This window comes from Scyliorhinus torazame, chromosome 28, assembly GCF_047496885.1.
Source record: "Scyliorhinus torazame isolate Kashiwa2021f chromosome 28, sScyTor2.1, whole genome shotgun sequence".
NCBI classification, from domain to species: Eukaryota; Metazoa; Chordata; class Chondrichthyes; order Carcharhiniformes; family Scyliorhinidae; genus Scyliorhinus; species Scyliorhinus torazame.
This window is the reverse complement of record NC_092734.1, coordinates 37,062,349-37,088,457: the sequence shown is the minus strand read 5'-3', so window position 1 is coordinate 37,088,457 and position 26,109 is coordinate 37,062,349.

Here is a 26,109-nt window from a genome sequence, read left to right as displayed (position 1 = left end):
CACTGTCATTCAATAGAGTGGCTGCCTTCTGGGGGGTCCTCAATCCTGTCAAAGGGCTCACTGCTGTCCGGCGAAGTGCCTGAGTGGGTATTTCATTTAGTGGGCCTTCAGGGGCCCATGGGGACTCTCGCTGGCTCTCGCCAGTGGGTGAGACCCCGGTCGATTCCATTAAATACCACCCTTGATTGCCCTTAACTCTGCAGTGCTAGCCTGTGGTCCTTCCCCAGGCCTGCAAGCTGAAGAGCTCACCCGTGAAAATAATCCCCGGGCCTCTGCCCCCCAGCATCAGTTCACAGGGGTGTCATTTAGCTTTGATCAAAACCGGAATAAATAACAAACCAATCTGGGAAAGCTCTCCTTGGAATGAATGTGCTCTTGACGTAGTTTGGGCAGTGGGAGAGGATCACACACGTTAAAAGCCAATTCTCGGCATCCCACATTCCCCACTATCCTTTGGCACAGCACGCCTTATCCAAAACGGGACCATAACATCGGAAGAAACTCCACGTTTTACATGGGCGGGATTCACCGTTCTCCGACACCAATTTCGTAATCGGTGATCGGGCGGGGAATCCCTTCTGATGCCGAAATCGGGGGCGGCGCCTGTTTGACGCTAATTTTGTATCCTCCGCCCCCTCCGAAATAGCGTTATCGCATCGCGCGCTGCACGGCGTTGGAACAAAGTCAGCACGTCATCTGAGGGCCCCCCCCCGATGGGCCGGGTTTCCGACCGCGCGGGACGCGTGTGGTCACAGCGGTCAGGACCCGGTGTGCTGGCCGCTGACTGGGTCCAGCACCTCCGCAGAAGAACGGGGGTCCTGCTGCTGGCCGGCGGGGCTTCCGCGAGGGCTGGGAGGACTGGTGGAGAGTGGCCAGGGGGGTGGCCAGGGGGGTCAGTACCTGACAGGTCGGGTCCGCGCACGCCGCCATGTTTTACGGCGCGACCGCTGCAGGTCGTCGCTGTGCGCATGCGCAGCCTTGGATCCGGCCATTCTCCGGCCGTTTATATCGTGGGAGCCGGGAGTTTTACTCGGCCCGGTTGCTAGCCCCTCACTGGTGCAGGATCGGAGAGGGGGCGCCGCTGATATTTCCGCCGTAAAACGCCACAGATCCTCCGCTGGCGTCAATACTTAGCCTCAGAAATGGTGAATCCAGCTCTTGTCTCTGACGGACGCGCTCAATTAGGCCTCGGTAGTTTAAAGTTTGTCTCCTCTAAGAGCGCCCTCCCTGCGGTAGCAGTATTGAATGCTTAAATCCACTGGCACACGGGGAATGTAACAATGCTGTAAGAAGGAGGCCTCAAACAACGCAGACAGCAAAACTGATAGAGTGAGACACCAAGTCTTGTTCAATAGCTGCTGGCATGTTTATGGTGTAAAGTTGACACTTAATCCTTTAAACGGCACAAAATCAAGATTGCAGCTCCCCCCCCCCCCCCCCCCACCCCGGGTGGCTAGTGTGCCCCAGGAGTCAGATGGCTTGCTTTGATGATTCATGGACAGGAAGAGTCTCTCTAATGTCGTCCTCGGAGTTTCCTCACCTTTCGATGCCTGTAGGTCAGGTGCTATTTGTCTTGTGTCACAGGCTGATAGAAAACCCCTGGGTCATTCTCCAATTGGAGTGTCCAATTCAATAACAAAACAGGGTCAGTTTATATCTCTGCGCCGGGAAACCACAAGGGCAGTCTTTTATAGGTAAGGTAATTATATTTATACAGCACATGTCTCAGAGGGGGTGGGGGGTGGCGGGGGGAGGGAGGGCTGGGACGAGGGTGGAATTTTGAAGATCAAATCAGGCAGCCAGATCAGTTTCTGGTGGACCTTCTTAAGCCAAGATGATCGCAGCAAATCTCAAGATGCCTTATTCAACGAATTACCCTTTCCAGCACTGTCGCTGTTCACATCTCGGGGATAAGGCTGCTGTTCTGCACACAGAACAGTCCCCCGCACGGCACTAAGATACAAATAACAGCCACAGTTGCGTAGAATAGTCCAAACTTACAGCACAGAAAGAGGCCATTCAGTCCTCAGACCTTGTGCTGTCTCTTTGAAAGTGCTTCCAGTCACTTCCACACTTTTAGTACGTAATCCTGTAAGTCTCTCCTTCGTAAATCATCCCTTCGACTCTCTTTTAAAACTATTTATGTGATCAGCTTCTCCCAGGTACAGTATTCCCCATCCCGACAATTCGAAGTCTCTCCTTGCCTCCTGACCCAGTGTTTTTTTTGCTGATGATTTTAAGTGCATGCTCTCCACCTATTCACTCACTCATCCAACCGCAAGAGTCAACATTAATTAAGGTGACGGGAGGAATGCTGACTGGGACACTTTGTCTTGAGTGGTGCCATCTCCAATGTCTGAATCATTGGAACAAAGGGACGAGAAAACACACTTAATGTCTCACACAAAGGACAGCCCCTCCAATGATGTTGCACTCCCTTGGCACTGCACAGCACTGTCAACCTACATCATCCACTTAAGCCCGCGTTAGGCCAGGAAACCACAATTATTTAAGGCCCCCGACAGTGCTGCCCGAATAAGTAAATTTTGGTACAAAAGGTGACTTGTTTTTTTTAACAATGGGATATGGCCCTGTTATGTTTGTTTGCATTCTTGTCTGAGCTATGCACAGCGTAGTGATGAATTTCTGGCCTGGATTAAACAGGCTGTCAAGATTTGGAATTTGCAGTGGAACCTGCTCCCACTAGGATTCCATCCCATGTTTTCATTCCGGATAAGAGCTGACATGAACTCCACTGAAGCCTTTCATTAATAATAATCTTTTTATTCTTGTCACAAGTAGGCTTACATTAATGCTGCAATGAAGTTACTGTGAAAATCCCCTAGTCGCCACATTCCGGCGCCTGTTCGGGTACACCGAGGGAGAATTCAGATGCACCTGACGAGCAATTAGTTCGGGCAGCACGATAGCACAAGTGGATAGCACTATGGCTTCACAGCGCCAGGGTCCCAGGTTCGATTCCCCGCTGGGCCACTGTCTGTGCGGAGTCTTCACGTTCTCCCCGTGTCTGCGTGGGTTTCCTCCGGGTGCTCCGGTTTCCTCCCGAAGTCTAAAGACGAGCAGGTTAGGTGGATTGGCCGTAATAAATTGCCCTTAGTGACCCAAAAAAGGTTAGGAGGGGTTATTGGGTTATGGGGATCGGGTGGAAGTGAGGGCTTAAATGGGTCGGTGCAGACTCGAAGGGCCGAATGGCCTCCTTCTGCACTGTTCTATGTACCCGAACAGGCGCCAGAGTGTGGCGACTAGGGGCTTTTCACAGTAACTTCATTGCAGTATTAATGTAAGCCTACTTGTGACACTAATAATGATTATTATTTGGGCAGCACGGTAGCATAATGGTTATCACTATGGATTCACTGCGCCAGGGTCCCAGGTTCGATTCCCCGCTGGGACACTGTCTGTGCGGAGTCTGCACGTTCTCCCTGTGACTGCGTGGGTTTCCTCCGGGTGCTCCAGTTTCCTCCCACAAGACATTCTGCTCGGTAATTTGGACATTCTGAATTTTCCCTCAGTGTACCCAAACAGGCGCCGGAATGTGGCGAATAGGAGGCAGAATTCTGTGATAATGGGGCGATGTCCCCACGCCAGCGAGGAGACGGGCGCGAATCACTCCGGACTTTCCTGGAGAAAGTCCAGAGTGATTCTCCTACCTGAGAGGGGCTAGCAGGACCCTGGAGTGTTCCTCGCAGCTCCGGCTGCCAATACAGGGCCCGGCACTTCCAGCCAGGGGGTCCGCGCATGCGCGCGGCGGCCTGTGGAAGCGACACCGCGCAACATGGCGGACCCACACCACGGACCGGCCCCGACAATGTAGGCCCCCCCCCCCCCAGATCGCAGCCGCCATTCCGAGTGCCCGCCGGGTGGAACTAGGAGTGAACCACGCCGACGGGAACTCGGCCAGTTGCCAGCGGAGAATCGCCGCAGGGGCCTCTTTCAATGGCCGTCAGCCATCAACCACGCGCGCGCGATTGCCGCCGATTCTCCGGTCCCCGGAGAATCATGGGAGCGGTGTCGGACCCGATCGCGGGCCTGACGCCCATTCTCCGCCCGAGCGCGATTGTGGTGCAGTAGGTCCGAGAATCCCGGCCAGGGGCTTTTCACAGTAACTTCATTGCAGTGTTTAGCCTACTTGTGACAGTAAAGATTATTATTATTAGTTAGTCAGCTGTTAGGTTGGGGGGGGGGGCTTTTTGGGGGGGCGGCAACTCTCATTTTTTTTGTCCATTTCCCGGTTTTATCATTTTGTATTTATCAAAAAATGTTCAATAATAATATATTTCACAAAGTGCGATCGGGTGCCAGACTGTTCTGGCTGTGCTGGAGTTGAGCTTCTTGAGCAATGTTGAAGCTGCTGCCTAAAGGATAGCTGGAGAGGATTCCAGCACATTCCTGAATTGTGTCTGAGTAAAGAGGTTCTGGACAGTCAGGAGGTGAATACCCAGCCACTGATCTGCTCCCGTAGTCACTTCATCCAGCCAAGTCTCAGGTCGGTGGGTACACACAGGGTGTTGATGGTCCAGGAACCCACAATGAATGCTGGGGACATCAGGTCTGGGCTAAAATAGTCCAATAACCCAAGCACCGGAAAATCTTTGTGCTGTTGTTTTGACCCTGAGATGAGTTTTTCACCTTATATTCATGTCATCTCTAAGACCATTTATTTCCATCTCAGTAACATCACTGAGTTTCACCCCTGTTTCTGCTGCTTATACCCTATGCATCTATGCCTTCTTTACCTGTAAGCTTCACTGCTTCAATGCACTCCTTGCTGGCCTCTCACATTCTACCCATTGTAAACTTGAATTGATCCAAAACTCTGCTTAACACACAGCAAGTCTTGTTCTGCAATCACTCCTGCGTCTGCTGATCAACATTGGTCCCGAGTCAAGCGATTCGAAAATTCTCATTCTTGCTTTCAAATCGCTCCATGGCCAGGCCCCTCTGGAGTCTCCTCCAAACCTACAACACTCTCAGATAGCTGCACTCCTCTAATGCTGACCTCCGTATCCTCAGTTTTACTCGCTCCAGAACCGGTGGCCTTGGCTTCAGCTGCCTAGGCCTCATGCTCTGCAATTCCCTTTCTGCAGCTTTTTAAAAACTAACTCACGGGATGTGGGCGTAGTTGGTTATGTCATGATATCCACATCAGCATATCATGGTGCAATCGCACACACACTGATGGACAGGCATCAGACACCAGGAAGATCGCCCTCCTCCTCTCCACGGCGGGACAACACGCCATCCACATCTACAACTCCCTGGCATTCGCGGAAGGCGAGGACAAAACAAAATATAAGACGGTGCTTCTGAAGTTCGAGGAACACTTCAGCATGGAAATCAATGAGAGCTTCGAGAGGTACCTATCCCAGCAGCGCCTGCAGGGTAAGGATGAGCCTTTCCAATCTTACTTGACACACCTCCGTATCCTCGCGCAGTCCTGCGGCTATGAGGCCACCTCCGACTCCATGATACGGGATCAGATAGTTTTTGGGGTCATCTCAGACACCCTACGCCAGCAGCTCCTTAAAATAAAGCACCTCACCCTCGCGTCTGCCATCGAGACCTGCGTCCTCGACGAGAACGCGACCAGCCGGTACTCCCAAATCCAGGTGGCCGAAACGGCACGGCATGGGTCCTACGAGGCGGAGCGGGTCCAGTCGATCGAGCTCCTCCTGGCCCGCGGCCCGGACGAGGGCGGCCATTTCGCGCGCTTTCCGGGGCCTCCCACGCTTGTACGCGCCAAAAGAGGGGATGTTGACGCAGAGGGATGTGATGCGCAGGCGCGCTATACGCAGGACCGCACCGCGCATACGCGATGGCGTAATGAACGCAACGAACGCCATGACGTCACGACATGCGGCAACTGTGGCTCCGCCCACTTAAAATGGCAATGTCCGGCCAAAGCGCGACAATGCCTCCGCTGTGGCAGGATGGGCCACTACGCTGCCTGCTGCCGAGCAGCTCAACCTGCCAACTCCCAACAATTCCGCTAGCCTCGCAGGGACGTGCGGGCCATTCAGCCCCCATACACTGAGTCATATCCAGATAGTATGCAGACCAGCGATACCGAAGACAGGGAGCCCTTCCGCGTTGCGGTAATCCACAAGAACCGGATGTCCCCAAGTCGGAACCACCAGCCGCTGCCAGTGCACAGCATTGATCCGGGCGATGAGTGGTGTGCCACCCTAATGGTCAACCGATCACAGATCACATTTCGCCTGGACACTGGTGCCTCCGCCAATCTCCCAGCATGGTCAGCCTTCCAGACCCTGAAGGTTAAACCACCAATTCTGCCATCCCACTGCCAGCTGGTTGACTATAATGGAAACGTCATCCCGGCCACGGGGTCCTGCCAGCTCGATGTTACACACAACTCACACAAAGCCACATTATCACTTGAACTCGTAAGATCCTCGAAGGACTCTCTGTTAGGCGCACAGGCGTGCAAGATCCTCCACCTCGTTCAGCGGGTACACACTCTGTCTCCAGAAGGCACGTCCGATTTCCCGGATGCAGACTTTAGGGCGCAGCTCCACTCGCTCCTCGCCCACAACCGGAAGGTTTTCGAGGGCATGGGCACACTACCCTACACGTACAAAATACGGCTCAAACCGGACGCCACCCCGGTCATTCACGCACCTCGTAGGGTCCCAGCACCACTCAAGGACCGCCTCAAGCAGCAGCTGCAGGACCTGCAGGACCAAGGAGTGCTTTTAAAATAAAAATAAAAAGGAGGATTTTAAAATTAACTCACAGGATGTGGGCGTAGTTGGTTATGTCATGATATCCACATCAGCATATCATGGTGCAATTGCACACACACTGATGGACAGGCAGTTGGACCAACCAGCACACACACAACATCGCAGCCAATCACCAGTGAGAGCACACGCACTATAAAACAGGGAACACCACAGTTCCCGCTCATTCTAACAGGAGATAGCTCAGAGCACAGAGCTCACAGCGCGCCACTCAGACATACACCATGTGCTGAGTGTCTCACTAAGATAGTGATAGGGCTGGGTCCATAGGTTAGCTGGTGAAGCACGAACCACAGCCAGCAGTTAGTTGTTACCGTTGTTTAGACAATAAAACAGAGTTGTACCATCTACAGCCGTGTTGGATCATTTGTGCATCGGAACACCCAACACGTCAGGGTAGACCAGCATTTATTGCCCATCCCTAATTGCCCCTTCAGTAGGTGGTGGTGAGCTGCCTTCCTGAACCGCTGCAGTCCTTGAGGTGTATGTACACCCACAGTGCTGTTAGGGAGGGAATTCCGGGATTTTGGCCCAGTGAGGGTGAAGGAACGGCCGATATATTTCCAAGTCGGGGTGGTGACTGACTTGGAGGGGAACCTCCAGGTGGTGGGGTTCCCAGGTATCTGCTGCTCTTCTAGATGGTAGAGGTTGTGCGTTTGGAAGATGCTGCCTCAGGAATCTTGGCGAGTTACTGCAATACGTCTCTGCCTTTCTACCTTGCCTAGCTCCTCTTTAAATCCCTCCTCTTTGACCAAGATTACGGTCACCCAACCCACAATCTTTTAATATGGCTCGATGTCATCCATTGATTTATATTGGCGCAGTGAAGCACCTTGGGACATTTGTTCCCAACTTGACAGCAATGGTAGCTGGGAGAAACAGTTTTGCCGAGAACTCTACACCTGGCAAGCACCGACAATGACTGAAAGAAGGCTCGGATTGGTTCGCATTTGTTATTAACCCAGGATTCCTCCAACTGCTTTGGTCGTTTTCAGCTCGTTTGCAGGCCTCCACAGAACAAGTTTAGCATCTACCTCAGTCGAATTGGAGCCGAGAACCCCAGAGCATTGCCCCAGGTTTGTGGATTACCAATTCAGTGACCTATACCACCAGGCCACAGGGGGAACCCCAACTGCGACAGGCGTGTACAATCCATCCCATGTGGCGCTCTGCGTCAGCTTTGGTCCAATTACATTCCCGTAAAGGCCCCGAGAGACATTTTATTCATTAAAGTTCTACATTGTTCTTGGACCTCCTCCAGATCTTGCCACCTCCCTCCTGTCGCGCAGCAGCTTGAGCAGTTGGCCATGGGTTGGCCTGTGCCCTGTTGGAGAGTTGTGAATCATTACGGTACAGTATGCACGATTAGAGGAAGCCCAAAGATGTGCAGGTTAGGTGGGTTGGCCGTGCTAAATTGCCCCTTAGTGCCCATGGATGTGCAGGTTAGGTTAGGGGGGTGGAGCGGGGTGGACGAAAGGGTGGACCAGGATGGGAGTGCTCTTTCGGAGGGTCGGTGGAGATTCGATGGATGCAAACCTTGAATTGCCCCTTACCCAACATCCTTCGTTGCTGCAGGAGCCATTGCAACACCTTGGTTTGGCTTCACCTCCATGATGAATGGTACTGAATAAAGGTCAATGGGGTCCATTTTGACATGTCGGGTGGCCGCTGCTTGCCTGTTTTCACAGTAATAAGGCACCTGAGCCTCTGAGGCCCCAGCCTCCTTTTCACCAGGGTATCAAGCCAAGAGGCAGTGTGGTGGATAAAAGATGGCCAATATTCCGGCGCTTTGCTAGATGCAAGGGGTGCTGAGGTTGAGGGGCCTAGATTATTTCTGCGGGGCCCTTCGCAAATTTGGGCTGTGAAAATTGACCGCCAACATATCTCAGCCGATCAGATTCCAACGGCCTCCATTAGTTGCCAGAGTTGAACTCCTTTATCAAAACGCAGAGCTTTGCTGTCTTTCCTTTACAGAGGTTGTACAGTGGTTAGCACTGCTGCCTCACAGCGGCAGGGTCCCAGGTTCAATTCCAACCTCGGGTGACTGTGTGGAGTCTGCACGTTCTCCCTCGTGTCTGCGTGGGTTTCCTCCGGGTGCTCCAGTTTCCTCCCAAAATCTAAAGATCGTCGAATCATAGAATTCACAGTGCAGAAGGAGGCCATTCGGCCCATCGAGTCTGCATCGACCCTTGGAAAGAGCACCCCACCCAAGCCTACACCTCCACCCTCCCCGTAACCCAATAGCCCCACCCAGACGTGCAGATTAGGTAGGGTTACGGGGCTAGGGCGGGGGAGTGAACCTGGGTAGGGTGCACTTTCAGAGGATCGTTGTAGACTCAATGGGCCGAATGGCCCCCTCCTGCACTATAGGTATTCCACGGATATTTACGGTGGGTTTGCACTCGGAATGAATGTTGCGCATCTTATCGAGCATACGTTTGATGAAAGCGAAAGGAGGATGTTTGTAGTTCAGAGACTGTGTCACTAACATTACTTCTTGTCAGGGCATTTCCTTTGAGCTATTGGTCCTTTAGATTGACAGTTAATAGAGACCCTGATTACACGTTTCCATCCCTTATCTCCAGTTCATTCTCCTTCCACTTCCCCGATTACCTGATCGGGTTTCAGAGCTCTCTCAGATGGCAACACACCTGTGCTCCAAGTCCTTTGTTTTACGACGGAGGTACAAAGCCTTAATTAAAGGCACAATGTCTCTTTCATCGAACGACATGGGCCGTATTTCACAGTTTATTAAAATGTGGGCCAACCATACACAGAGTGCCCCTGTATGCTGTGGCTCGGTCGAAGGCTGTTGCGAAGTTTATTGGTAAGCAACGGAGACAGTGTGGCAGGGTTAGCCCTGTATCAGGGTGCAAGTGGCAGGCTGGGTTTGCAGGCCGAATGGGAAGCTTTAACTGTGAGCACTGTTCGGGAAGATTGGGGAACTCGAATGCCCGGCATTTTGGCAGCGTGTTTCACTGGTGTGGCTTATGCTCCGGTTCTCCTCCAGTTAACCGCTCCCCCAGAACGCCTGGAAGTGGGGGCTGACGGGAACCGGTGTTCCTCAGAGGGAGGGAGATTTGTTTCTTTTAAAATAAATTCAGAGTACCCAATTATTTGTTTTTCCAATTAAGGAGCAATTTAGCGGTGGCTAATGCACCTACCCTGCACATCTTTGGGTTGTGGGGGCGAAACCCACGCAGTCACAGTGCAAACTCCACACAGACAGTGACCCAGGGCCGGGATCGGACCTAGGTCCTCGGCACCGTGAGGTAGCAGTGCTAACCACTGTGCCACCGTGCTGCCCCGAGGGAAGGAGATTTGTGTGAGACTTCCCTTGGCGCCGTGGCTGAGTTGGTTAAAGCACCTGTCGAGTAAACAGGAGATCCTGAGATCTAATCTCAGCGGTGTTTTAAACGTTTTGGGCGGCAGGGTGGCACAGTGGTTAGCACTGTTGCCTCACAGCGCCAGGGACCCAGGTTCGATTCCCGGCTTGGGGCACCGTCTGTGCGGAATCTGCACGTTCTTCCCGTATCTGCGTGGGTTTCCTCCGGGTGCTCCGGTTTCCTCCCACAAGTCCCGAAAGACGTGCTATTAGGTAATTTGGACATTCTGAATTCTCCCTCAGTTTACCCGAACAGGCGCCGGAATGTGGCGATGAGGGGCTTTTTTGCTTAAAGTATTATTTTCCAATTTAGGGTCAATTTAACGTGTCCAGTCCACCTACCCTGCACATCTTTGGGTTGCGAGGGTGAAAGCCAGGCAGGCACGGGGAGAATGTGCAAACCCCACACCGACAGTGGCCGTGGGCCGCGATTCGGACCCGGGTCCTCAGCGCCGTGAGGCAGCAGTGCTAACCACTGTGCCGTGTGCCGACCTGCCGAGGGGCTTTTCACAGTAACTTCATTGCAGTGTTAATGTGAGCCTACTCGTGACACTAGTAAAGATTATTATTATTACACCAGGGAAGTTCCAGAAACCTCCCGCAGAACCCGGGAAGAAAATCGCGCTCCTCCACTCCCCACAAGGGGAGAAGGGAAGTTTACGTACAACAGCTTTGTCTGGTGTCTGGGTTAAGGGAAGCGGATAAGAAACAACGCACAAGCCAGGGTTAAGTCGGAGCTGCAGGATAAACTCAGGATCAGCGGGAACAGGCAGGAAGTCAACCGGCCATTCCTTGAAACCTGTTTTACCAATTGACGTGTATTCCTTCAATTTAGTATTGTCTACCCGCTGCTTGTGACATTTCCATTAGCAGCAGCTGGAGAGAGTATCCCGCCACCAGCAAACACGCACTCCGCCTCCCGCTGCCGAGAAACACGTGACTTGGAGGGGGCGGGGGTCTGGAGAATCCCGCCCATGGTCTCTACATTGGGAAAACTAAATAGACCATTTTGCATCCAATCTGCCAGTGTGACCCTTGAGCTTGAAGTCACCTGGCATCTTAAACCTCCCTTCTGCTCCCACTCTGAGCTTCAGGCCTCAGGCTTCAGGTCAAATGGAGGAGCAGCGATCCGTCGATCGAGCCATCTCACAGTCTTCCAGACCGGACGGTGAGTTCGGGAGTTTTTAATCGCCCCCCCCCCCATATCTTTTTGCTTTTCACGGAATCGTTGGGGCGCAGGAGGAAGCCATTCGGCCCATCGTGGTCTGCAGCAGCCCTTCGAATGGGCCCTCCACCCAGTGCCACCTCACCTTCTCCCCCTAACCCTGCACCCCGCCATCCCGCCTGGCAGCACATAACCATAACCACCCGCTGTGTGGAAAAGCTCTCCCTCAAGTGGTTTGTGATTCATCTGCAATTACTTCAAACCTCTGCCCCCTCGTTCTAGATCCTATCAGGAGTGTCACTGTCTTATTAGTTATATCATTAATAGCAATCTCTTTCTTAAACAGTAATTACAGGTAATAGAAGCATAGAGAATAGGAGCAGGACAAGGCCATTCAGCCCTTCGAGCCTGCTCTGCCATTCATTATTAATCATGGCTGATCACCCAAATCAGTAACCTGTTCCTGCCTTCGCCCCATAACCTTTGATCTCTTTAACCCTAAGTGCTATATTTAACTGCTCCTTGAAACCATACAATGTTTTTATAGAATTTACAGTGTAGAAGGAGGCCATTCAGCCCATCGAGTCCGCACCGGCTCTTGGAAAGAGCACCCTACCCAAGGTCAACACCGCCACCCTATCCCCATAACCCAGTAACCCCACCCAACACTAAGGGCAATTTTGTACACTATGGGCAATTTAGCACGGCCAATCCACCTAACCTGCACATCTTTGGACTGTGGGAGGAAACTGGAGCACCCGGAGGAAACCCACGCAGACACGGGGAGGATGTGCAGACTCCGCACAGACAGTGACCCAAGCCGGGAATCGAACCTGGGACCCTGGAGCTGTGAAGCAATTGTGCTATCCACAATGCTACCGTGCTGCCCCTTTTGGTCTCAACTACTTCCTGTGGTTACAAATTCCACAGGCCGACCACTCTCTGGGTGAAGAAATGTCTCCTCATCTCTGTCCTAAATGGTCTCCCCTGTATCCTCAGACCCCGGGTTCTGGACACACCCACCATCGGGAACATCCTTCCTGCATCCACCCTGTCCAGTCCTGTTGGAATTTTCTTGGTTTCTATGAGATCCCCCCCTCATTCTTCTGAACTCCAGCGAACACAATCCGAACCGACGCAATCTCTCCTCAATCTCTCCTCATCTTGCCATCCCAGGAATCAGTCTGGTAAACCTTCTCTGCACTCCCTCCATAGCCAGAACATCCTTCGTTAGATAAGGAGACTACAACTAATAATAATAATAATCATCGCTTACTGCGAAAAGCCCCTTGTCGCCACATTCCAGCGCCTGTTCGGGGAGGCTGGTACGGGAATTTAACCCGCACTGCTGGCATTGTTCTGCATTACAAGCCATTGTAGCCCACTGGGCTATACTCCAGGTGTGGTCTCACCAAGGCCCTGTATAACTGCAGCAAGACATCGTTCAAAGAGGATAGTGAATCTGTGGAAACCTTGACCGCAGAGAGCTGTCGAGGCTGGGTCGTTAAGAACACCCTCGTCTCGGTGCACTTTCCCCTCTCTCAGTCCATCGCTATTCAGATAATAATCTTGCTGTTTAAGCTGCCAAAGTGGTCAACCTCACATTTATCCACGTTTTACTGCATTCGCCATGCATTTGCCCACTCGCTCAGCTTGTCCAAATCACACTGAAGGATCTTTGCATCCACCTCGCAGCTCACCCACCCACCCAGCTTTGGGTCATCTGCAAATTTGGGTATTGGTCCACCTAGAAATGGTGACCTTCGAGGCCTGGGTGGGCACTCTGGGGCTGGGGTCTGTTATTGACCCTGTGAATCACATTTTGATATGATGTTGCCCGTTTCCTGGGAGATTCTGTTTGTTTTGATGCAGTATATCTTTAATTTGTCCTTCAATTTGTTAAGTTACTTTAATTGGTTCACCCAAAACTGTTATAAATGGGGACAGCTGGGATACTGAGGAGTGGAGGAACTGTCTGAGTCTGTGACTTTGCTTTGCTGTCTTGGGAATAAACCTATTTAAGGCACAGGCTAGGGTTAGACTCGTTCTTCCTCAATATATAATTATTAGGATTAACGAGTGTGAAAAGTTGCTCCCTATCTACTACGGTGCTGCCTATACATGACTTTGAACACCTCGATAAAATCTCCTCCCAGCCTTCTCTTCTCCAAGGAAAAATGTCCCAACTTCTCCAATCTATCTTCATGACTGAAGTTCCTCATTCCTGAAACCATTCTCCTGAATCTTTTCCACACCGTCTCCAATGCTTTCACATCTTTCCAAAAGTGCGCCCCCCAGAATGGGATGCAGTACTGCAGCTGATGTTGATCCAGTGACTCTGTACCCTTATTTAGGAAGCCTAGGATACTATTTGCTTTACTAATTGTCTGGCTCAGCCTCAGAGAGTTCCCAGGGTAGGGATGAATCTGATGGCGAGGGAGCAGATTTCGGGGTCGGAGACCTTTGGGTAAAATCAGCCCTGAATTGTCAACCAATGCTCAAGCCACTACCTCAATCCTGGAATGTGCATCTGGAGAGAATGGTACAAGGGATGAGGAACTTCAGTTATGAAGATAGATCGGGGAGGTTGGGACTGTTTCCCATGGGGTTGTGTTTGACCATGAGATGGACGTCTGACTACATATCCACGCACTCACTAAGATCGCCCAGTTCCATGTCCGTAACATTTCCTGTCTCTGCCCAGCCTCAGCTTGTCTACTGCTGAAATCCTCATCTGGGCCAATGTGACCATAGACCATATACTCTCTACAGTGCAGCGGGACGTCATGCAGCCCATTGAGTCTGTACTGATGATCCAAAAGAGCACCCCACCCAGGCCCGCACCCCTGCCACCCCACCTAATCGTTTGGGTACTAAGGCGCAATTTAGCATGGCCAATCCACCTAACCTGCACATCTTTGGACATGAAGGAGCAATTTAGCATGGCCAATCCACCTAACCTGCATGGTAGTATAGTGGTTAGCACGGTTGTTTCACAGCTCCACGGTCCCAGGTTCGATTCCCCGGTGGGTCACTGTCTGTGCGGAGTCTGCACATTCTCCCCGTGTGTGCGTGGGTTTCCTCCGGGTGCTCCGGTTTCCTCCCACAGTCCAAAGATGTGCAGGTTAGGTGGATTGGCCATGATAAATTGCCCTTAGTGTCCAAAATGTTTAGGTGGGGTTACTGGGTTATGGGGATAGGGTGGAGGTGCGGGCTTGGGTAGGGTGCTCTTTCCAAGGGCCGGTACAGACTCGATGGGCCCCCTTCAGCTCTGTAAATTCTTTGATATCTATGATATCTTTGGACACTAAGGGCAATTTAGCACGGCCAATCCGCCTAACCTGCACACCTTTGGACAGTGGGAGGAAACCGGAGCACCCGGAGGAAACCCACGCAGACTTGGGGAGAATGTGCTGACCCGCACAGACAATGACCCGGCGGGGAATTGAACCTGGGTCCCTGGCGCTGTGAGGCAGCAGTGCTAACAACTGCACCGCCGTAACTTTTCATCAGGACTCGCTTGGATTCCATTAACATCACCTCCATCAAAGTCAGATGCAGTGACTGATGGGACAGTCAGTCTGCCAGGCATTGCTTGGAGAATGGATGTGTCTGACTTTGCTGTAATTTACCAGTGACACTCTGCACTCCCTGTCCCCATACGATGGGCCAGAGCAGCTGAGGGGGCAGAAGGGTGACACTTTTGATTTGGAATGTGAAATTGGACGTCCTGTGGTTGAGTGGATCGCCGGCCAGATGTTCCGACTTCAGGTCCCACTCCAGAACCCGACGGCCTGCAAAACTGTTTGAGCGTCAACTTGTACATCCTTCCAACACACATCCGTGGCAGGTGGTCAGATCCAGGAGAGATTCCTGGTCAGCTATGTGCCTGCAGAAGGCAACAGCCAACCGCTGCAATATCTCGGCAGGCCTAACAATGGACGAAGAAGTCCATGGTTGCCAACGCCCCCTCAGCCCATGCTACCTGAAGAAAAAGGCCTGAAGGAAAAGCCACTGGATGCAATCCCTACAATGTGCTTTCTCCCACCAGTAAAAACGAACAAGACAGGGCGGCATGCGGCGCAGTGGTTAGCACTGGGACTGCGGCGCTGAGGACCCGGGTTCGAATCCCGGCCCTCGATCACTGTCCGTGTGGAGTTTGCACATTCTCCCCGTGTCTGTGTGGGTTTCGCCCCCCACAACCCAAAGATGTGCAGGTTAGGTGCAGTGGCCACGCTAAATTGCCCCTTAATTGGGAAAAAAAAATTGGTACTCTGAATTTATGTTAAAAAAAAGAACAAAACACCCTGGACCTAACTTGTACCTGTCACGATTTACCTCCAGTGAAGTATTTTTGAAGTGTGATCACATTTGTTTTGTTAGGAAACCAGCAGTCAGTTTGCACATCGCAAGTTCCCACAAACAGCATTCACCAAAAGGCCCCATGGCCCCCTCCTGCTATTTTCTATGAGTGTTTCTAACCCGATCACCTATTTCGGCAATGTGGGTTGAACATAGAACATAGAACATAGAAAATACAGCACAGAACAGGCCCTTCGGCCCACGATGTTGTGCCGAACCTTTCTCCTAGATTAATCATAGATTATCATTGAATTTACAGTGCAGAAGGAGGCCATTCGGCCCTTTGAGTCTGCACCGGCTCTTGGAAAGAGCACCCTACCCAAACTCAACACCTCCACCCAGCACCAAGGGCAATTTTGGACACTAAGGGCAATTTATCATGGCCAATCCACCTAACCTGCACATCTTTGGACTGTGGGAGGAAATCGGAGCTCCCGGAGGAAACCCACGCAGACACGGGGAGGATGTGCAGACTCCGCACAGACAGTGATCCAAGCCGGAATCGAACCTGGGACCCTGGAGCTGTGAAGCAATTGTGCTATCCACAATGCTACCGTGCTGCCCTTAAGAACAAATAAATCTACACTATATCATTTTACCGTAATCCATGTACCTATCCAATAGCTGTTTGAAGGTCCCTAATGTTTCCGACTCAACTACTTCCACAGGCAGTGCATTCCATGCCCCCACTACTCTCTGGGTAAAGAACCTACCTCTGATATCCCTCCTATATCTTTCACCTTTCACCTTAAATTTATGTCCCCTTGTAATGGTTTGTTCCACCCTGGGAAAAAGTCTCTGGCTGTCTACTCTATCTATTCCCCTGATCATCTTATAAACCTCTATCAAGTCGCCCCTCATCCTTCTCCGTTCTAATGAGAAAAGGCCTAGCACCCTCAACCTTTCCTTGTAAGACCTACTCTCCAATCCAGGCAACATCTTGGTAAATCTCCTTTGCACCTTTTCCAAAACTTCCACATCCTTCCTAAAATGAGGCGACCAGAATTGTACACAGTACTCCAAAAGTGGCCTTACCAAAGTTTTGTACAGCTGCATCATCGCCTCACGGCTCTTAAATTCAATCCCTCTGTTAATGGACGCGAGCACACCATAGGCCTTCTTCACAGCTCTATCCACTTGAGTGGCAACTTTCAAAGATGTAGGAACATAGACCCCAAGATCTCTCTTTGAGGGTTGAGGGATAAAAATTGGTCAGGCCAGCAGTAGAGCTCCACTGGTGATCTTTGAACAGTGACATGGGATCCTGTGAGTCCACCTGACTGGGCCTCGGTTTAATACCACAGTCGCAACTCCAACAATGCAGCACTCACCCAGCACTGCACCGGAGTGTCAGCCGAGATAGCATTGTGTGCTCAATCCTCTGGAAGGGAAATGGAACCGCCAACCTTGAGATTCAGAGGTGAGAATGTTACTAATTAACAATGGTCTTTCATTACTGTCACAAGTAGGCTTACATTAACATTGCAATGAAGTTGCTGTGAAAATCCCCTATTGCGACAAGGCCGTACGATCGCGCCCTCTGTCTAAATACTGTTTGTAAATAAACCATTATAATTCATTTGCATACTGACTGAGGGTCGCCCATCCTTCCTTTACCACAACCACCATCTCCCCCCTCCCCCCCCCCCCGGATATAATCGGGTGGGCTCCAGTTCTAGTCCCTCCGGAAGCTTGTACAACATCAACTTGTTCACAGCATGGGCTTCCAGAGAGGAGCCAGTGTAGGCAGTATCCTGGATCCAGATTTCCAACTGCACGTGCCTCGCAAGGGAATGTTGGGATTCCTTCCCCCGTTCAGACTTTGCATTCGGCACAAGAGGCAGCGATTGCGTGAGTAAATCAGAGGTCTGCAGAGGCCGTCTCAAAACGTAGGCGAATAAATGTGGCGGGATCATTATCTACCTCTCTGGCAAGGCTGGCCGTTAAATCCCCCCCCCTCCCCCTCCCTTTTCAAGGGTTGCTAACGACATGGCTGTCTCTTTAGTCCTCTGGCTGGCTTCTACGATCCAGTTTGAGCGTTACCCTTAGTTACTTGGGAGTCTTCCGCACTGCGCGTTTGGGTAAGAAAGATCGCCTTTCTCACATCGATACAGCGGGGAAAGGAAAACCTACAGGGCTGGATGTTGATCCAAATCCTGGGCTGAAAGCAGGAGGTCGCGACCCTTTGCTTGTCATCTTCCTCGGGGCAGCGTTGTTAATGAAGGTATAACTAACCCTGCCTGCGGATAATTTGTAGTGGCATTTCCTGCCCCCTTTGGGTCTAGGCTGCTCTGTTTCATTTAACTCTTATCAGCATTATAGTCATGTGGTTTTCCGCTTGAACACCTCTTGTCTCCTGATCAATTGGCAAATGGAATCTTCATTAATACTCTTGATCTACTGGCTAAGGCGACGAGATAAACAAACGTGCTCCAGGGCACGCATAAAGAAAATATCGGGGGATTTGTTGTGGCTCCATTCTTCAAGAAGAAGCCTTGAAAACATTTCCGCACCCTTTAACCCGTGCTGAGCAAGGCGCTGGGTCCCGGGCTCGCTATCGCCGCAGTCCGTCCCTCATTACGGGCGGCGTCCTTCCCGCCTTTCCCTGTCGGGTTTTCGTTTTGAGGGCGGCTCTGATCTCGATTCCTGAAAGGATTTCGCAGTCGGAGTGGATATTCCTGGTGGCTCTGCAGAAGCAATCTTAAAAGTGTAACAACAGGACAAGCAAACGCAGCCATATGAACTTTACTAGTTGCTGGTGAACAACGAGGGTGAAATCCCCCTCTTCATGGAAGTCCGACGCTAAATCCACAGGCAATAAATTGATTACCGGTACATTTAATGAACATTAAAGGTGTAACCTAAAGATGACAATTTAGGCAACGCATACGTTGGACTCTGTACCAAGAGCGGGATTCTCCGTCCCGCTGCGCCACATTTCTGTTTCACCCTGCCGGCGGGATGCTCCGTTACGCTGGCTAGTCAATGGGGTGTCCCATTGTGGGGCAGCCCCGTGCCGTTGGCGAACCCCCCGGGCTGCCGGCAAAATGGGCCATCCCTCCGGCGGAGAATCCAGCCCCATAAATTTACCAAACGTGCAAACGCCTGCATTTTGATGAATCAGAATTCGAGATGCCGACTCTGGTTGAGCGATCGCTGAAGGCAGATTGGAGGCGCCTGAAGAGCAGGGCTATGGGGAAAGAGCGCAGGTGGAGGAAGAGCTGAATTGAACTTTTGCAGAGAGCTAGAATGGGATTGATGGGCCAGGTGGCCTCCTTTAAAAAGAATTCCTGCAGTTATTGCCCTTGAACTGAGTTTTAAAATAAATTTAGAGTACCCAATTATTATTAACGGGCAACTCCACATGGACAGGGACACAGGGCTGGGATCGAAGCTGGGACCTCGGCGGCGTGAGGCAGCAGTGCTAACCACTGTGCCACCGTGTCGCCCCGCCCTTGAACTGAGTTGCAGTCAAGGCCGCTGTAAAGTTCCAGGCGACGACCACGCTGTAAGCAAACTCAGTCGGCGGAATTCCCCGTTCCTGAGACGAAGTGTTGACGCCGGGGCAGGACCCGTGGACTTCCACGACAGCAAAACTGGCGGCGTGCCTGGGCTGATTCAGTAACCGGAGGGGCTGGCACCAGCGCCACCTGGAACACAATCGATTCCAATGAGAAACGGTGCCGGATGGGCCTTCACAACAATTGTTCCATGGTCTTCGTCATCAGACTTTAAATTCCCGATTCTTTTCATTGAATTCAAATTTCACCACCTGCCGTGGTGGGATGTGAACCGGGGCCCTCAAGAGTATTACCCTGGGTTTCCGGATTACTAGTCCAGTGACAATGCCATCATGCCACCACCTCCTGCTGTCCTGTAGCCATTCCATGGTGGCTATATATTCTTCGAGCTTTCACCACCTCATCTCCTACTCCTAGCTGCCCCACATGGTCTTTTTTTTTTGTTTTGCTGATCCAATATTGTGACAACTAGTAAAGAAAGTGTTAAAACATTTATCAGAAATAAAAACAAGAAACTTTTGAATTGCCCTTCCCCTTGGCCTGATCACAACCGTGCCCAAGAACTTACACTATAATTCCAGGAAGATTGGAAACCCTCGTCCAAATTATGCCCACAGTTGACTGATTCTTTGCCCAAACACATCTCAGTTAAACTATCTCCAAAGGGATTGTTTAACTCCTGCTTTGTTTTATTATCAGGAACTGTGAGGGGTCTAGCTTCTGCTCTGGTTAAGTTCATGTGTTAACTCGAAAAGCTGTAAAACCTAGATAAGCATGAGATATAATTTATCAGCCAAGATTTACCATAGCTGGCCGACTTTAAAAACCTTCATTTGGGAATACTGAATGATGAGAGTGAAGTGGGATTTTTTTTGCGCAAAGAAAGATTACTGTTAAAATTGGGATGCTCACTCAGAATTCATCACACCGGTTATCTTGTGTAAACAGGCTCGCACTCTGATTATATTAACTTTATTTGTAACAGTGTTGACGCCCCGTAGCCCGTGAGTGCTGGGGCATGCATCAGGCTACCCAGCTGACCTCTCTGATAAGAGGAAACACACCATGGCGAGAGACCGCACGCTTCAGGCTCGGCTGCAAATTGGCATTTATTGGAAAATGTAAATTTATGCAGAGGCGGGTAAAATTGAGATGCCGGCTGGGATCCTCCGCTGAGTTCCCGATATGCTGGACAATCTCGTGTCGGGCAAACAGGATCGGCGCTGCTGAAATGTTCTGGTCCCCCACTGGTGGCGGCATTGATATTTGTGCCCCACGCCGGCAGGGGTATGAAAATGGGTCATTTGAACCCATTTGCATCCTATTAATGGGTTGGTCACTGGATTCTCCATGCAACTGTGATGCTCCGGCCCTCTAGGTCAGGATCCACGTGGGCGTGGATTGGTGCAAATATTGGCCAGCATGGCCCTGACACTGTGGACGCCAGGTGGACCAAGGGTGTAAGTATTTATTGTAGGTGCCACCAAATTCCAGCTGAGATGAGGGGAGCTCATCCCACAAAGCAAATCCTGTATCTCGGAGTTAATTGCTTTCACTATCTCTTTTTCTCAACAGAAAGCACTTAACTGCTTTTTGTGTGGTCAGGAGCTGTCAGTCATACCTAGATCTGTATAAACACTGTGGTTAGGTTCACAGCAGGATCCTTGAAATGCATTCAAGTGTGAAGGGAAATGATAATAAATGATCCAGATACCTGGCTGTCTCAGAAGCTATTACACTGTCAATTATAGCCTCCTAAAAGCTCTTTCTCTTTGAAAGTGAACAGAAGCCTTGCAGATTAAAGGATCTGATGGGGTTTAAGGCCTGGTGATCTAGTTTTGTCTTTCTATGAATTAACAGCTGCTGCTTTTTACACCACTGTCTGAGGCAGCAGATGTAAGGTCAGATCAATGAAAGCTATTTAGCTTCCAGGCCAGGGGTGACTGATGGGGGTAGAGGGTCTCTGATATGGGTGTTGTCTCTGATGGGGGGGGGGGTCTCTGGTATAGATGGTAGCCTGGCAGCTGTGGCCATTATTTTTCCAAAATGTTTTGTTTTAGGTTTCTGGGAGGGCGTCTCCATCCCATTTGCCTGAACCTGCAGTCTGCAACTCCTTCTGAGCTGGGGAGGCCTCCGATTAAACCTCCAATGAGGAGAGCCCACCTGCCAGCCTTAATTGGAAGTCGGGCCCACCCTCTGCTGGGTGACTGTTCCTCCAGCGTGGGGGTGAGGCGGGGGTGGGGCGTGCGGGGGTGCGGTGTTGGGTGGTGGGGTCAGGGTCTTGGCACAAAAGGCTAAAATAACCTGTTTCAAGTTATAGCCAAATACCCTTGAGTGGTTTTCATTGTGTTTGCCGTCTGACACAGATTGGCCACTGTGAGTGAATGATCTGGGGCATCATTCTCCGACCCCCCGCCGGGTCGGAGAATGGCCGTAGGCCGCCGTGAATCCCGCCCCCGCCAAAGTCTCCGGTACCGGAGATTGGGCAGGGGCGGGAATCGGGCCGCGCCGGTTGGCGGGACCCCCCGCTGGATTCTCCGGCCCGGATGGGCCGAAGTCCCGCCCAGAAATTGCCTGTCCCGCCGACGTAAATCAAAGCTGGTATTTACCGGCGGGACCAGGCGGCATGGGCGGGCTCCGGGGTCCTGGGGGGGAGCGCGGGGCGATCTGACCCCGGGGGGTGCCCCCACATTGGCCTGGCCCGCGATCGGGGCCCACCGATCCGCGGGCGGGCCTGTGCCGTGGGGGCACTCTTTCCCTTCCGCCTCCGAACCGGCCTCCACCATGGCGGAGGCGGAAGAGACTCTCCCCACTGCGCATGCGCGGGAAACTGACAGCGGCCGCTGACGCTCCCGCGCATGCGCCGCATTTCTGCGCCAGCTGGCGGGGCAACAAACGCCATTTCCACCAGCTGGCGGGGCGGAAATCCCTCCGGCGTCGGCCTAGCCCCTCAATGTTGGGGCTAGGCCGCCAAAGATGCGGAGCATTCCGCACCTTTGGGCCGGCGCGATGCCCGTCTGATTGGCGCCGTGTTTGGCGCCAGTCGGCGGACATCGCGCCGTTGGGGGAGAATTTCGCCCCAGAAATCAAGCCAAACTCTGTCAACAAGCAGCCATTCTTAGTGCTGGCATTCCCAGGCTCAACGTGACTTCATTCACGATTATTTCAGTGAAAAAGCCCGGACCAGGAGCCTCCACAATGTTCTTCCCTTGCCACTTATATTCCTTGACTTTCCTTTTCGGCCGCCGTTACTTTTGCAAAGTACTCTTGTTAAACGCCAGCTGATCTCAATCAGCCACAAGTGCCACAGAATCTCAGAATAGTACAGTGCAGAAGAGGCCCTTCGGCCCATTGACTTTGCACCAACACGTGAAAGGCCCTGACCTGCCCACGTAACCCCCTTTGCCAGCACTTGGCCCATCGCCTCGAATGTGATGACGTGCCCAGCGCTCACCCAGGTACTTCTCCCGCCCGCCACTCCCACCCTCCCAGGCAGGGCATTCCCGGCCATGGTCGCCCTCTGGGGGAAGAAGTTTATTTTGTGTCGGGCTGCACGGCAGCACAGTGGTTAGCCCTGTTCCTTCACAGCTACAGGGTCCCAGGTTCGATTCCGGCTTGGGTCATTGTCTGCGGAGTCGCCCATCCTCCCCGTGTGTGCGTGGGTTTCCTCCGGGTGCTCCGGTTTCCTCCCACAGCCCAAAGACGTGCAGGTTAGGTGGATTGGCCTTAGGTTGGGTGGGGCTACTGGGTTATGGGGATAGGGTGGAGGTGTGGGCTTAAGTAGGGTGCTCTTTCCAAGAGCCGGTGCACATTCGACGGGCCGAACGGCCTCCTTCTGCACTGTAAATTCTATGATCAATGATCTATAGGACAGGATTTTCCAACCCGCCGCCGGGTCGGAGAAACTCCGGGGACGGCGCGAATCTCGCCCCGACGCCGGCTGGCGTATTCTACGGTGCCAGTTTTCGGGAACGGTTCATGCCGCACCGGTCGGGGGCCGTTGGCAGCCCCCCCCCCCCCCGGCAATTTTCCGGGCCCCGATTGGCCAACCGGCCGGCCGCTTTTGACCAGTCCCGCCGGTGTGGATTAGATAGACATGGTCCCACGCGGCGGGACCTGGCAGGTAAGTCGGCGGGGGCGGACCTCGGGGGGGGGGGCGGCGTGGGGGGATCCGACCCCAGGGGGGGCCTGGCCCGCGATTGGGGCCCACCGATCTGCGGGCGGGCCTGTGCCGTGGGGGCACTCCTTCCTTCCGAGTCGACCCCTGTAGGGCTCCGCCATGGCCGGCACGGGGAAGAGACCCCCCCCGCGCATGCGCGAGATCACGCCTGCCGTTCAGCGCATGCGCAAAAGCGCGCAGTCCCTTCGGCGGCAGCTGGAGCGGCGCCAACCCCTTCGCCGTCCACCTAGCCCCCAGAAGTGGGAAGAATTCCGCACTTTCGGGGGCGGTTGACGCCGGACTCGTTGGCGCCGGTTCTCCCGCCGGCGTGGGGACTTAGTCCACAGAAGGGAGAATCCCGCTGATGATCTATCAGGGTGCGATTTCCACTCCCGGCTGCGGAGCGGCAGTTTGGACAGGGATCTTCCCCCCAGGTCCAATTCCCAGTCTGTGTGGAGTCTGCACGCTCTCCCCGTGTCTGTGTGAGTTTCCTCCGGGTGCTCTGGTTTCCTCCCACAGTTCAAAGATGTGCAGGTAGGTGGATTGGCCGTGCTAAATTGCCTTTAGTGTCCAAAAATGGTTAGGAGGGGTTATTGGGTTACGGGGATAGGGCGGAGGTGAGGGATGGGTAAGGGTGCTGTTTCCAAGGGCCAGTGCAGACTCGATGGGCTGAATGGCCTCCTTCTACACTGTAAGTTCTATGACTCTATGTTTCTATAAGAATGTTTCTGGAACCTGCTCGTTTAATTGGCCACCGCCATTCACGACTGGAAGTCGCAGAACTAATCAGAGCCGTTTGTTGTGGGGTTGCTTAGCTCTGTTGATGACATTTTGCGTCAGTGTTTCTGGGTAAGTGTGCGTGCCTGGTGTGTGTGTGTGTGTGACTGTGAATGTATGTGAGATTGTGTGAGTATTTGTAAGTGTGTGTGACTGTGCGTGTCCATGAATGTGAATTTGTAGGGGCAACACGGTGGCGCAGTGGTTAGCACCGCTGCCTCACGGCGCCGAGGTCCCAGGTTCGATCCCGGCCCCAGGTCACTGTCCGTGTGGAATTTGCACATTCTCCCCGTGTCTGCGTGGGTTTCGCCTCACAACCCAAAAGATGTGCAGGCTAGATGAATTGGCTACTCTAAAAAAAATGTTTTTAAATGAATGCGAATTTGTGCTTGAGAATATGCATGTATGACTGTGTGTGAATGTGAGTCTGTAAATACTTGCGAGCATGTACGCAAGGTCGTGTACGTGCGTGTGACTGAGGAGGCTTTGGGGCATAATGAGTCACGGCCCTATCACTGGATGAGAAGCTACGGATTTGAGTCCAATGCCTGGACTTGTCGACCGTGGGAATAGTGTTCAACATGGTTCAATGGGCTGATAGCTCAGAAATCCTTCCACTATTCCCCAAAGGGTGAAAACAACAGCCTGTATGAAGATATGTTAACAACAAGTTCATAGAATCTTTACAGTGCAGAAGTCTGCATCGACTCTCTGAAAGAGCACCTTACCTAGGCTCACTCCCCAGCATTATCCCTGTAAACCCATCTAACTTGCACACTCTTGGACACTGAGGGACAATTTAAGCATGTCCAATCCATCTAACCTGCACATCTTTGGACTGTGGGAGGAAACCGGAGCATAGAACACAGAAAATACAGCACAGAACAGGCCCTTCGGCCCACGATGTTGTGCCGAACCTTTGTCCTAGATTATCCAGTGCAGAAGGAGGCCATTCGGCCCATCGAGTCTGCACCGGCTCTTGGAAAGAGCACCCTACCCAAGATCAACACCTCCACCCTATCCCCATAACCCAGTAACCCCACCCAACACTAAGGGCAATTTTGGACACTAAGGGCAATTTATCATGGCCAATCCACCTGACCCGGAGCACCCGGAGGAAACCCACGCAGACACGGGGAGAAAGTGCCAACTCCACACAGACCCAAGGCCGGAATCGAACCCAGGTCCTCGGCGCTGTGAGGCAGCGATGCTAACCACTATGCCGCCCAGTGTGTGACTGTGTAATTATGTCGGTGCATGCGAGTGAGTGTGTATGCGACTATGTGCCGGAATGAGTACGTGTGAGTGAGCATGTAGGTTTGTGCATAATGTGCTTTGGTCATATCATCATGATTCAATCTGGGTCGACGTTGGTGGAACTCAGTTGAACTTGAATACTGTGAAGTCAAACCGTGAAGTGGCTGCAGACTTGGGCAGATAGCAGTGGAGGGCCGTAGAGAGAGCGGGAGGGACGGAGTCAGGGCTGTACGAAATGGCCACTTGACAACTTCCAGAGTTTACGAGTTCCAGGACTTTGTTGTGTACATAATAACACTTCCTCGCTGATTGATGCTGGTTGTGGAACTATGACCTCCAAGTGTTCAGGAGCAGAAGTTCAAGTCGTAGACTTTGCGGGGAGATTGTTAACGGCGACATCTCCAATTGAACTGCCTGTCACTGCAGGCATCAGTCAGTGTATGGGCTGAGGTTCTGAGGGATGCCTGGCGAAACCCAATACTTAAGTATCTGAGCTGACAAAATGAACATTTCCTCACTCTCAGTCGGAACTAGGGAATCTTGTACAAACATTATGCTAGTTCTGGGTCAGGAGGTTTTGTTTTCCCTGTTGCTCCTTTTAGGTGGGTTAAGAATTTTGATAGTGAGAACTGATCAATTGCACCATTATCGTCAATTATTTGCATTGCGACTGTAATGTGCAACTTTCTGAATCGGTCTAT